This window comes from Triturus cristatus, chromosome 4_1 (assembly GCF_964204655.1).
Source record: "Triturus cristatus chromosome 4_1, aTriCri1.1, whole genome shotgun sequence".
Classification (NCBI taxonomy): Eukaryota; Metazoa; Chordata; class Amphibia; order Caudata; family Salamandridae; genus Triturus; species Triturus cristatus.
Window position 1 is genome coordinate 133081907 of NC_140585.1, and position 10597 is coordinate 133092503.

Below are 10597 nucleotides of genomic sequence, written 5' to 3' on the forward strand. Positions count from 1 at the left end.
GATTCACACCAATCCAATTCAAATCATTTTTTCCAAAAGAATATGTTCTGGCCGGTCGAAAATGCATCTCACAAAAATAGGCATTTAAAAATCTACTTTGCAGTTTCAGAACACTAACATGACTGTGAAGTGTACACAAGTAAAATGGGACAGTTTCAAAGTACCTAATCCCTCATAAACTTCCGAGAGGAAGCATGTAATAAATCTACCTAATTTTCTGGAAAAGAAAGAGGGAGGATTTTTGTTATCACCTCAGATGGGACTCGAACCTACAATCCCTGGCTTAGGAGGCCAGTGCCTTAGCCATTAGGCCACTGAGCCACACATGCATAGCTCTTTTCTAGAGGCATTATTTAAATGTATTCTATGGTCAGACACCGGTGTGTGCACACAGGGCATTTCTCACTTCTCTCTAGAAGTAAACTTCCCATTTTCATCCTCTTCCATCCCCGACTTTAACGCTCTCTTCTATGCTATAATGGAGACTTTGCAATTTTAGCAAGTGGAGAGAAATTGGAGAACCACTTTCGACTCCACACTTCTTCTTCACTTACTTCTTTTCTCAATATACTGGGCTTAGAAAATGGTATCAAGCCATCCTTATCATCAGTAGGACACGGAAAGTGGCACTAAGTCTCCTAACCAAGTTCAACCACACTCTGCAACTTAACCATTGCACTACAAATTAGGCAACGGGGGCATCAGCAAAGGCAGCCAATGTGCCGATCCTTTATACATTTTGTGTAGTACTTTTCTTACTCGGAGGCAAAATCAGCACTTTAACTGCCCAAATCATACAGATTTTACACATGTAGCACTCTATGCACACATAGGCACACACCTTGCAGTTCTTCTACACACACTTAAGCTAAAAACCCATTCTGTCACGTCAAAATTCTGCAAACCTATTACATATTCAGTGCGTCGGCATAGAAGCACTTTTTAATGCCACTAAAATGCACAAGTAGTTAGACTGAAGATGCAACCTGAATGAGTTTACAGTATGTACTCCACTTTATTAATGATTAGTAATGAGAAAGTGAGGACTACAAGAGTATTGGAAAAGACTTTTTCCACTCTGAATGTAAAGCAGATTGTGTGACCATTGGCCAAAAACGACCACGAAGGGACTCAAACCCTCAATCTTCTGATCCGAAGTCAGACGCCTTATCCATTAGGCCACGCGGTCATCCGTCCACCTGAGATGATTTTTATCATGTAGGTGGTATGCATGGATGGAGAACATATTATTGAAAGGTATTCAGGTTTACATCCCATAGTGTTCTTTCAGCTCTTTTCACTGGAAGCACTTTATTGGAATCTATATATTGAGAATTTTATGAGTACGATATGCTTTTGTTTTCCTTTTTGCATGCAAACCTCTTTCCTCATGAGTTTAAAGCTCATTTGTATGCTCTACATAGCTCTGGACGTTTCCAGACGTGGAGTGAAACTGTTTTGAAAGTAGTACAAATTGCTCCTTCCTGCATATGCTAATTTTTCACACTCATATAGGTTGTATAAGTTTTATGAATCCTGGCTTGACCTATTCAAGTAGCTGAAAGCCTGTCACCACCTCTAGAAACAAGATTCACACCAATCCAATTCAAATCATTTTTTCCAAAGGAATATGTTCTGGCCGGTCGAAAATGCATCTCACAAAAATAGGCATTTAAAAATCTACTTTGCAGTTTCAGAATACTAACATGACTGTGAAGTGTACACAAGTAAAATGGGACTGTTTCAAAGTACCTAATCCCTCATAAACTTCTGAGAGGAAGCATGTAATAAATCTACCTAATTTTCTGGAAAAGAAAGAGGGAGGATTTTTGTTATCACCTCAGATGGGACTCAAACCCACAATCCCTGGCTTAGGAGGTCAGTGCCTTTTCCATTAGGCCACAGAGACACACATGCATAGCTCTTTTCTAGAGGCATTATTTAAATGTATTCTATGGTCAGACACCGGTGTGTGCACACAGGGCATTTCTCACTTCTCTCTATAAGTACACTTCCCATTTTCATCCTCTTCCATCCCCGACTTTAACGCTCTCTTCTATGCTATAATGGAGACTTTGCAATTTTAGCAAGTGGAGAGAAATTGGAGAACCACTTTCGACTCCACACTTCTTCTTCACTTACTTCTTTTCTCAATATACTGGGCTTAGAAAATGGTATCAAGCCATCCTTATCATCAGCAGGACACGGAAAGAGGCACCAAGTCTCCTAACCAAGTTCAACCACACTCTGCAACTTAACCATTGCACTACAAATTAGGCAACGGGGGCATCAGCAAAGGCAGCCAATGTGCCGATCCTTTATACATTTTGTGTAGTACTTTTCTTACTCGGAGGCAAAATCAGCACTTTAACTGCCCAAATCATACAGATTTTACACATGTAGCACTCTATACACACATAGGCACACACCTTGCAGTTCTTCTACACACACTTAAGCTAAAAACCCATTCTGTCACGTCAAAATTCTGCAAACCTATTACATATTCAGTGTGTCGACATAGAAGCACTTTTTAATGCCACTAAAATGCACAAGTAGTTAGCCTGAAGATGCAACCTGAATGAGTTTACAGTATGTACTCCACTTTATTAATGATTAGTAATGAGAAAGTGAGGACTACAAGAGTATTGGAAAATACTTTTTCCACTCTGAATGTAAAGCAGATTGTGTGACCATTGGCCAAAAATGACCACGAAGGGACTCGAACCCTCAAACTTCTGATCCGAAGTCAGACGCCTTATCCATTAGGCCACGCGGTCATCCGTTCACCTGAGATGATTTTAATCATGTAGGTGGTATGCATGGATGGAGAACATATTATTGAAAGGTATTCAGGTTTACATCCCATAGTGTTCTTTCAGCTCTTTTCGCTGGAAGCACTTTTTTGGAATCTATATATTGAGTATTTTATGAGTACGATATGCTTTTGTTTTCCTTTTTGCATACAAACCTCTTTCCTCATGAGTTTAAAGCTCATTTGTATTCTCTACATAGCTCTGGAAGTTTCCAGACGTGGAGTGAAACTGTTTTGAAAGTAGGACAAATTGCTCCTTCCTGCATATGCTAATTTTTCACACTCACATAGGTTGTATACGTTTTATGAATCCTGGCTTGACCTATTCAAGTAGCTGAAAGCCTGTCACCACCTCTAGAAACAAGATTCACACCAATCCAATTCAAATCATTTTTTCCAAAGGAATATGTTCTGGCCGGTCGAAAATGCATCTCACAAAAATAGGCATTTAAAAATATACTTTGCAGTTTCAGAACACTAACATGACTGTGAAGTGTACACAAGTAAAATGGGACCGTTTCAAAGTACCTAATCCCTCATAAACTTGTCAGAGGAAGCATGTAATAAATCTACCTAATTTTCTGGAAAAGAAAGAGGGAGGATTTTTGTTATCACCTCTGATGGGCCTTGAACCCACAATCTCTGACTTAGGAGGCCAGTGCCTTATCCATTAGGCCACTGAGGCACACATGCATAGCTCTTTTCTAGAGGCATTATTTAAATGTATTCTATGGTCAGACACCGGTGTGTGCACACAGGGCATTTCTCACTTCTCTCTATAAGTAAACTTCCCATTTTCATCCTCTTCCATCCCCGACTTTAACGCTCTCTTCTATGCTATAATGGAGACTTTGCAATTTTAGCAAGTGGAGAGAAATTGGAGAACCACTTTCGACTCCACACTTCTTCTTCACTTACTTCTTTTCTCAATATACTGGGATTAGAAAATGGTATCAAGCCATCCTTATCATCAGCAGGACACGGAAAGAGGCACCAAGTCTCCTAACCAAGTTCAACCACACTCTGCAACTTAACCATTGCACTACAAATTAGGCAACGGGGGCATCAGCAAAGGCAGCCAATGTGCCGATCCTTTATACATTTTGTGTAGTACTTTTCTTACTCGGAGGCAAAATCAGCACTTTAACTGCCCAAATCATACAGATTTTACCAATGTAGCACTCTATGCACACATAGGCACACACCTTGCAGTTCTTCTACACACACTTAAAGTAAAAACCCATTTTGTCACGTCAAAATTCTGCAAACCTATTACATATTCAGTGCGTCGGCATAGAAGCACTTTTTAATGCCACTAAAATGCACAAGTAGTTAGACTGAAGATGCAACCTGAATGAGTTTAAAGTATGCACTCCACTTTATTAATGATTAGTAATGAGAAAGTGAGGACTACAAGAGTATTGGAAAATACTTTTTCCGCTCTGAATGTAAAGCAGATTGTGTGACCATTGGCCAAAAACGACCACGAAGGGACTCGAACCCTCAATCTTCTGATCCGAAGTCATACGCCTTATCCATTAGGCCACGCGGTCATCCATTCACCTGAGATGATTTTTATCATGTAGGTGGTATGCATGGATGGAGAACATATTATTGAAAGGTATTCAGGTTTACATCCCATAGTGTTCTTTCAGCTCTTTTCGCTGGAAGCACTTTTTTGGAATCTATATATTGAGAATTTTATGAGCACGATATGCTTTTGTTTTCCTTTTTCCATACAAACCTCTTTCCTCATGAGTTTAAAGCTCATTTGTATGCTCTACATAGCTCTGGACGTTTCCAGACGTGGAGTGAAACTGTTTTGAAAGTAGTACAAATTGCTCCTTCCAGCAAATGCTAATTTTTCACACTCACATAGGTTGTATAAGTTTTATGAATCCTGGCTTGACCTATTCAAGTAGCTGAAAGCCTGTCACCACCTCTAGAAACAAGATTCACACCAATCTAATTCAAATCATTTTTTCCAAAGGAATATGTTCTGGCCGGTCGAAAATGCATCTCACAAAAATAGGCATTTAAAAATCTACTTTGCAGTTTCAGAACACTAACATGACTGTGAAGTGTACACAAGTAAAACGGGACCGTTTCAAAGTACCTAATCCCTCATAAACTTCTGAGAGGAAGCATGTAATAAATCTACCTAATTTTCTGGAAAAGAAAGAGGGAGGATTTTTGTTATCACCTCAGATGGGACTTTAACCCACAATCCCTGGCTTAGGAGGCCAGTGCCTTATCCATTAGGCCACTGAGGCACACATGCATAGCTCTTTTCTAGAGGCAATATTTAAATGTATTCTATGGTCAGACACCGGTGTGTGCACACAGGGCATTTCTCACTTCTCTCTATAAGTAAACTTCCCATTTTCATCCTCTTCCATCCCCGACTTTAACGCTCTCTTCTATGCTATAATGGAGACTTTGCAATTTTAGCAAGTGGAGAGAAATTGGAGAACCACTTTCGACTCCACACTTCTTCTTCACTTACTTCTTTTCTCAATATACTGGGCTTAGAAAATGTTATCAAGCCATCCTTATCATCAGTAGGACACGGAAAGAGGCACTAAGTCTCCTAACCAAGTTCAACCACACTCTGCAACTTAACCATTGCACTACAAATTAGGCAACGGGGGCATCAGCAAAGGCAGCCAATGTGCCGATCCTTTATACATTTTGTGTAGTACTTTTCTTACTCGGAGGCAAAATCAGCACTTTAACTGCCCAAATCATACAGATTTTACACATGTACCACTCTATGCACACATAGGCACACACCTTGCAGTTCTTCTACACACACTTAAGCTAAAAACCCATTCTGTCACGTCAAAATTCTGCAAACCTATTACATATTCAGTGCGTCGGCATAGAAGCACTTTTTAATGCCACTAAAATGCACAAGTAGTTAGACTGAAGATGCAACCTGAATGAGTTTACAGTATGCACTCCACTTTATTAATGATTAGTAATGAGAAAGTGAGGACTACAAGAGTATTGGAAAATACTTTTTCCGCTCTGAATGTAAAGCAGATTGTGTGACCATTGGCCAAAAACGACCACGAAGGGACTCGAACCCTCAATCTTCTGATCCGAAGTCAGACGCCTTATCCATTAGGCCACGCGATCATCCATTCACCTGAGATGATTTTTATCATGTAGGTGGTATGCATGGATGGCGAACATATTATTGAAAGGTATTCAGGTTTACATCCCATAGTGTTCTTTCAGCTCTTTTCGCTGGAAGCACTTTTTTGGAATCTATATATTGAGAATTTTATGAGTACGATATGCTTTTGTTTTCCTTTTTCCATACAAACCTCTTTCCTCATGAGTTTAAAGCTCATTTGTATGCTCTACATAGCTCTGGACGTTTCCAGACGTGGAGTGAAACTGTTTTGAAAGTAGTACAAATTGCTCCTTCCGGCAAATGCTAATTTTTCACACTCACATAGGTTGTATAAGTTTTATGAATCCTGGCTTGACCTATTCAAGTAGCTGAAAGCCTGTCACCACCTCTAGAAACAAGATTCACACCAATCTAATTCAAATCATTTTTTCGAAAGGAATATGTTCTGGCCGGTCGAAAATGCATCTCACAAAAATAGGCATTTAAAAATCTACTTTGCAGTTTCAGAACACTAACATGACTGTGAAGTGTACACAAGTAAAACGGGACATTTTCAAAGTACCTAATCTCTCATAAACTTCTGAGCGGAAGCATGTAATAAATCTACCTAATTTTCTGGAAAAGATAGAGGGAGGATTTTTGTTATCACCTCAGATGGCACTCGAACCCACAATCTCTGGCTTAGGAGGCCAGTGCCTTATCCATTAAGCCACTGAGGCACACATGCATAGCTATTTTCTAGAGGCATTATTTAAATGTATTCTATGGTCAGACACCGGTGTGTGCACACAGGGCATTTCTCACTTCTCTCTATAAGTAAACTTCCCATTTTCATCCTCTTCCATCCCCGACTTTAACGCTCTCTTCTATGCTATAATGGAGACTTTGCAATTTTAGCAAGTGGAGAGAAATTGGAGAACCACTTTCGACTCCACACTTCTTCTTCACTTACTTCTTTTCTCAATATACTGGGCTTAGAAAATGGTATCAAGCCATCCTTATCATCAGCAGGACACGGAAAGAGGCACCAAGTCTCCTAACCAAGTTCAACCACACTCTGCAACTTAACCATTGCACTACAAATTAGGCAACAGGGGCATCAGCAAAGGCAGCCAATGTGCCGATCCTTTATACATTTTTTGTAGTACTTTTCTTACTCGGAGGCAAAATCAGCACTTTAACTGCCCAAATCATACAGACTTTACATATGTAGCACTCTATGCACACATAGGCACACACCTTGCAGTTCTTCTACACACACTTACGCTAAAAACCCATTCTGTCACGTCAAAATTCTGCAAACCTATTACATATTCAGTGCGTCGGCATAGAAGCACTTTTTAATGCCACTAAAATGCACAAGTAGTTAGACTGAAGATGCAACCTGAATGAGTTTACAGTATGTACTCCACTTTATTAATGATTAGCAATGAGAAAGTGAGGACTACAAGAGTATTGGAAAATACTTTTTCCACTCTGAATGTAAAGCAGATTGTGTGATCATTGGCCAAAAACGGCCACGAAGGGACTCGAACCCTCAATCTTCTGATCCGAAGTCAGACGCCTTATCCATTAGGCCACGCGGTCATCCGTTCACCTGAGATGATTTTTATCATGTAGGTGGTATGCATGGATGGAGAACATATTATTGAAAGGTATTCAGGTTTACATCCCATAGTGTTCTTTCAGCTCTTTTCGCTGGAAGCACTTTTTTGGAATCTATATATTGAGTATTTTATGAGTACGATATGCTTTTGTTTTCCTTTTTGCATACAAACCTCTTTCCTCATGAGTTTAAAGCTCATTTGTATTCTCTACATAGCTCTGGAAGTTTCCAGACGTGGAGTGAAACTGTTTTGAAAGTAGGACAAATTGCTCCTTCCTGCATATGCTAATTTTTTACACTCACATAGGTTGTATACGTTTTATGAATCCTGGCTTGACCTATTCAAGTAGCTGAAAGCCTGTCACCACCTCTAGAAACAAGATTCACACCAATCCAATTCAAATCATTTTTTCCAAAGGAATATGTTCTGGCCGGTCGAAAATGCATCTCACAAAAATAGGCATTTAAAAATATACTTTGCAGTTTCAGAACACTAACATGACTGTGAAGTGTACACAAGTAAAATGGGACCGTTTCAAAGTACCTAATCCCTCATGAACTTGTGAGAGGAAGCATGTAATAAATCTACCTAATTTTCTGGAAAAGAAAGAGGGTGGATTTTTGTTATCACCTCAGATGGGACTTGAACCCACAATCCCTGGCTTAGGAGGTCAGTGCCTTATCCATTAGGCCACTGAGGCACACATGCATAGCTCTTTTCTAGAGGCATTATTTAACTGTATTCTATTGTCAGACACCGGTGTGTGCACACAGGGCATTTCTCACTTCTCTCTATAAGTAAACTTCCCATTTTCATCCTCTTCCATCCCCGACTTTAACGCTCTCTTCTATGCTATAATGGAGACTTTGCAATTTTAGCAAGTGGAGAGAAATTGGAGAACCACTTTCGACTCCACACTTCTTCTTCACTTACTTCTTTTCTCAATATACTGGGATTAGAAAATGGTATCAAGCCATCCTTATCATCAGCAGGACACGGAAAGAGGCACCAAGTCTCCTAACCAAGTTCAACCACACTCTGCAACTTAACCATTGCACTACAAATTAGGCAACGGGGGCATCAGCAAAGGCAGCCAATGTGCCGATCCTTTATACATTTTGTGTAGTACTTTTCTTACTCGGAGGCAAAATCAGCACTTTAACTGCCCAAATCATACAGATTTTACCAATGTAGCACTCTATGCACACATAGGCACACACCTTGCAGTTCTTCTACACACACTTAAAGTAAAAACCCATTTTGTCACGTCAAAATTCTGCAAACCTATTACATATTCAGTGCGTCGGCATAGAAGCACTTTTTAATGCCACTAAAATGCACAAGTAGTTAGACTGAAGATGCAACCTGAATGAGTTTACAGTATGCACTCCACTTTATTAATGATTAGTAATGAGAAAGTGAGGACTACAAGAGTATTGGAAAATACTTTTTCCGCTCTGAATGTAAAGCAGATTGTGTGACCATTGGCCAAAAACAACCACGAAGGGACTCGAACCCTCAATTTTCTGATCCGAAGTCATACGCCTTATCCATTAGGCCACGCAGTCATCCATTCACCTGAGATGATTTTTATCATGTAGGTGGTATGCATGGATGGAGAACATATTATTGAAAGGTATTCAGGTTTACATCCCATAGTGTTCTTTCAGCTCTTTTCGCTGGAAGCACTTTTTTGGAATCTATATATTGAGAATTTTATGAGTACGATATGCTTTTGTTTTCCTTTTTCCATACAAACCTCTTTCCTCATGAGTTTAAAGCTCATTTGTATGCTCTACATAGCTCTGGACGTTTCCAGACGTGGAGTGAAACTGTTTTGAAAGTAGTACAAATTGCTCCTTCCTGCAAATGCTAATTTTTCACACTCACATAGGTTGTATAAGTTTTATGAATCCTGGCTTGACCTATTCAAGTAGCTGAAAGCCTGTCACCACCTCTAGAAACAAGATTCACACCAATCTAATTCAAATCATTTTTTCCAAAGGAATATGTTGTGGCCGGTCGAAAATGCATCTCACAAAAATAGGCATTTAAAAATCTACTTTGCAGTTTCAGAACACTAACATGACTGTGAAGTGTACACAAGTAAAACGGGACCGTTTCAAAGTACCTAATCCCTCATAAACTTCTGAGAGGAAGCATGTAATAAATCTACCTAATTTTCTGGAAAAGAAAGAGGGGAGGGAGGATTTCTGTTATCACCTCAGATGGGACTTGAACCCACAATCCCTGGCTTAGGAGGCCAGTGCCTTATCCATTAGGCCACTGAGGCACACATGCATAGCTCTTTTCTAGAGGCAATATTTAAATGTATTCTATGGTCAGACACCGGTGTGTGCACACAGGGCATTTCTCACTTCTCTCTATAAGTAAACTTCCCATTTTCATCCTCTTCCATCCCCGACTTTAACGCTCTCTTCTATGCTATAATGGAGACTTTGCAATTTTAGCAAGTGGAGAGAAATTGGAGAACCACTTTCGACTCCTCACTTCTTCTTCACTTACTTCTTTTCTCAATATACTGGGCTTAGAAAATGGTATCAAGCCATCCTTATCATCAGTAGGACACGGAAAGAGGCACTAAGTCTCCTAACCAAGTTCAACCACACTCTGCAACTTAACCATTGCACTACAAATTAGGCAACGGGGGCATCAGCAAAGGCAGCCAATGTGCCGATCCTTTATACATTTTGTGTAGTACTTTTCTTACTCAGAGGCAAAATCAGCACTTTAACTGCCCAAATCATACAGATTTTACACATGTACCACTCTATGCACACATAGGCACACACCTTGCAGTTCTTCTACACACACTTAAGCTAAAAACCCATTCTGTCACGTCAACATTCTGCAAACCTATTACATATTCAGTGCGTCGGCATAGAAGCACTTTTTAATGCCACTAAAATGCACAAGTAGTTAGACTGAAGATGCAACCTGAATGAGTTTACAGTATGCACTCCACTTTATTAATGATTAGTAATGAGAAAGTGAGGACTACAAGAGTATTGGAAA

The 10597-nt window shown here is 39.8% G+C and overlaps 4 non-coding genes across 4 annotated transcripts; all 4 read right to left on the reverse strand.

Moving 5' to 3' along the window:
• Positions 1 to 1116: 1116 nt before the first annotated feature.
• TRNAR-UCG (transfer RNA arginine (anticodon UCG)) lies at positions 1117 to 1189 on the reverse strand. Its single transcript has one exon. It is a non-coding gene; the product is annotated as a tRNA-Arg (tRNA).
• Positions 1190 to 2704: 1515 nt separating this feature from the next.
• Positions 2705 to 2777, reverse strand: TRNAR-UCG (transfer RNA arginine (anticodon UCG)). Its single transcript has one exon. It is a non-coding gene; the product is annotated as a tRNA-Arg (tRNA).
• Positions 2778 to 5880: 3103 nt separating this feature from the next.
• On the reverse strand, positions 5881 to 5953 carry TRNAR-UCG (transfer RNA arginine (anticodon UCG)). Its single transcript has one exon. It is a non-coding gene; the product is annotated as a tRNA-Arg (tRNA).
• Positions 5954 to 9781: 3828 nt separating this feature from the next.
• On the reverse strand, positions 9782 to 9854 carry TRNAR-CCU (transfer RNA arginine (anticodon CCU)). Its single transcript has one exon. It is a non-coding gene; the product is annotated as a tRNA-Arg (tRNA).
• Between the last annotated feature and the right edge of the window lie 743 nt (positions 9855 to 10597).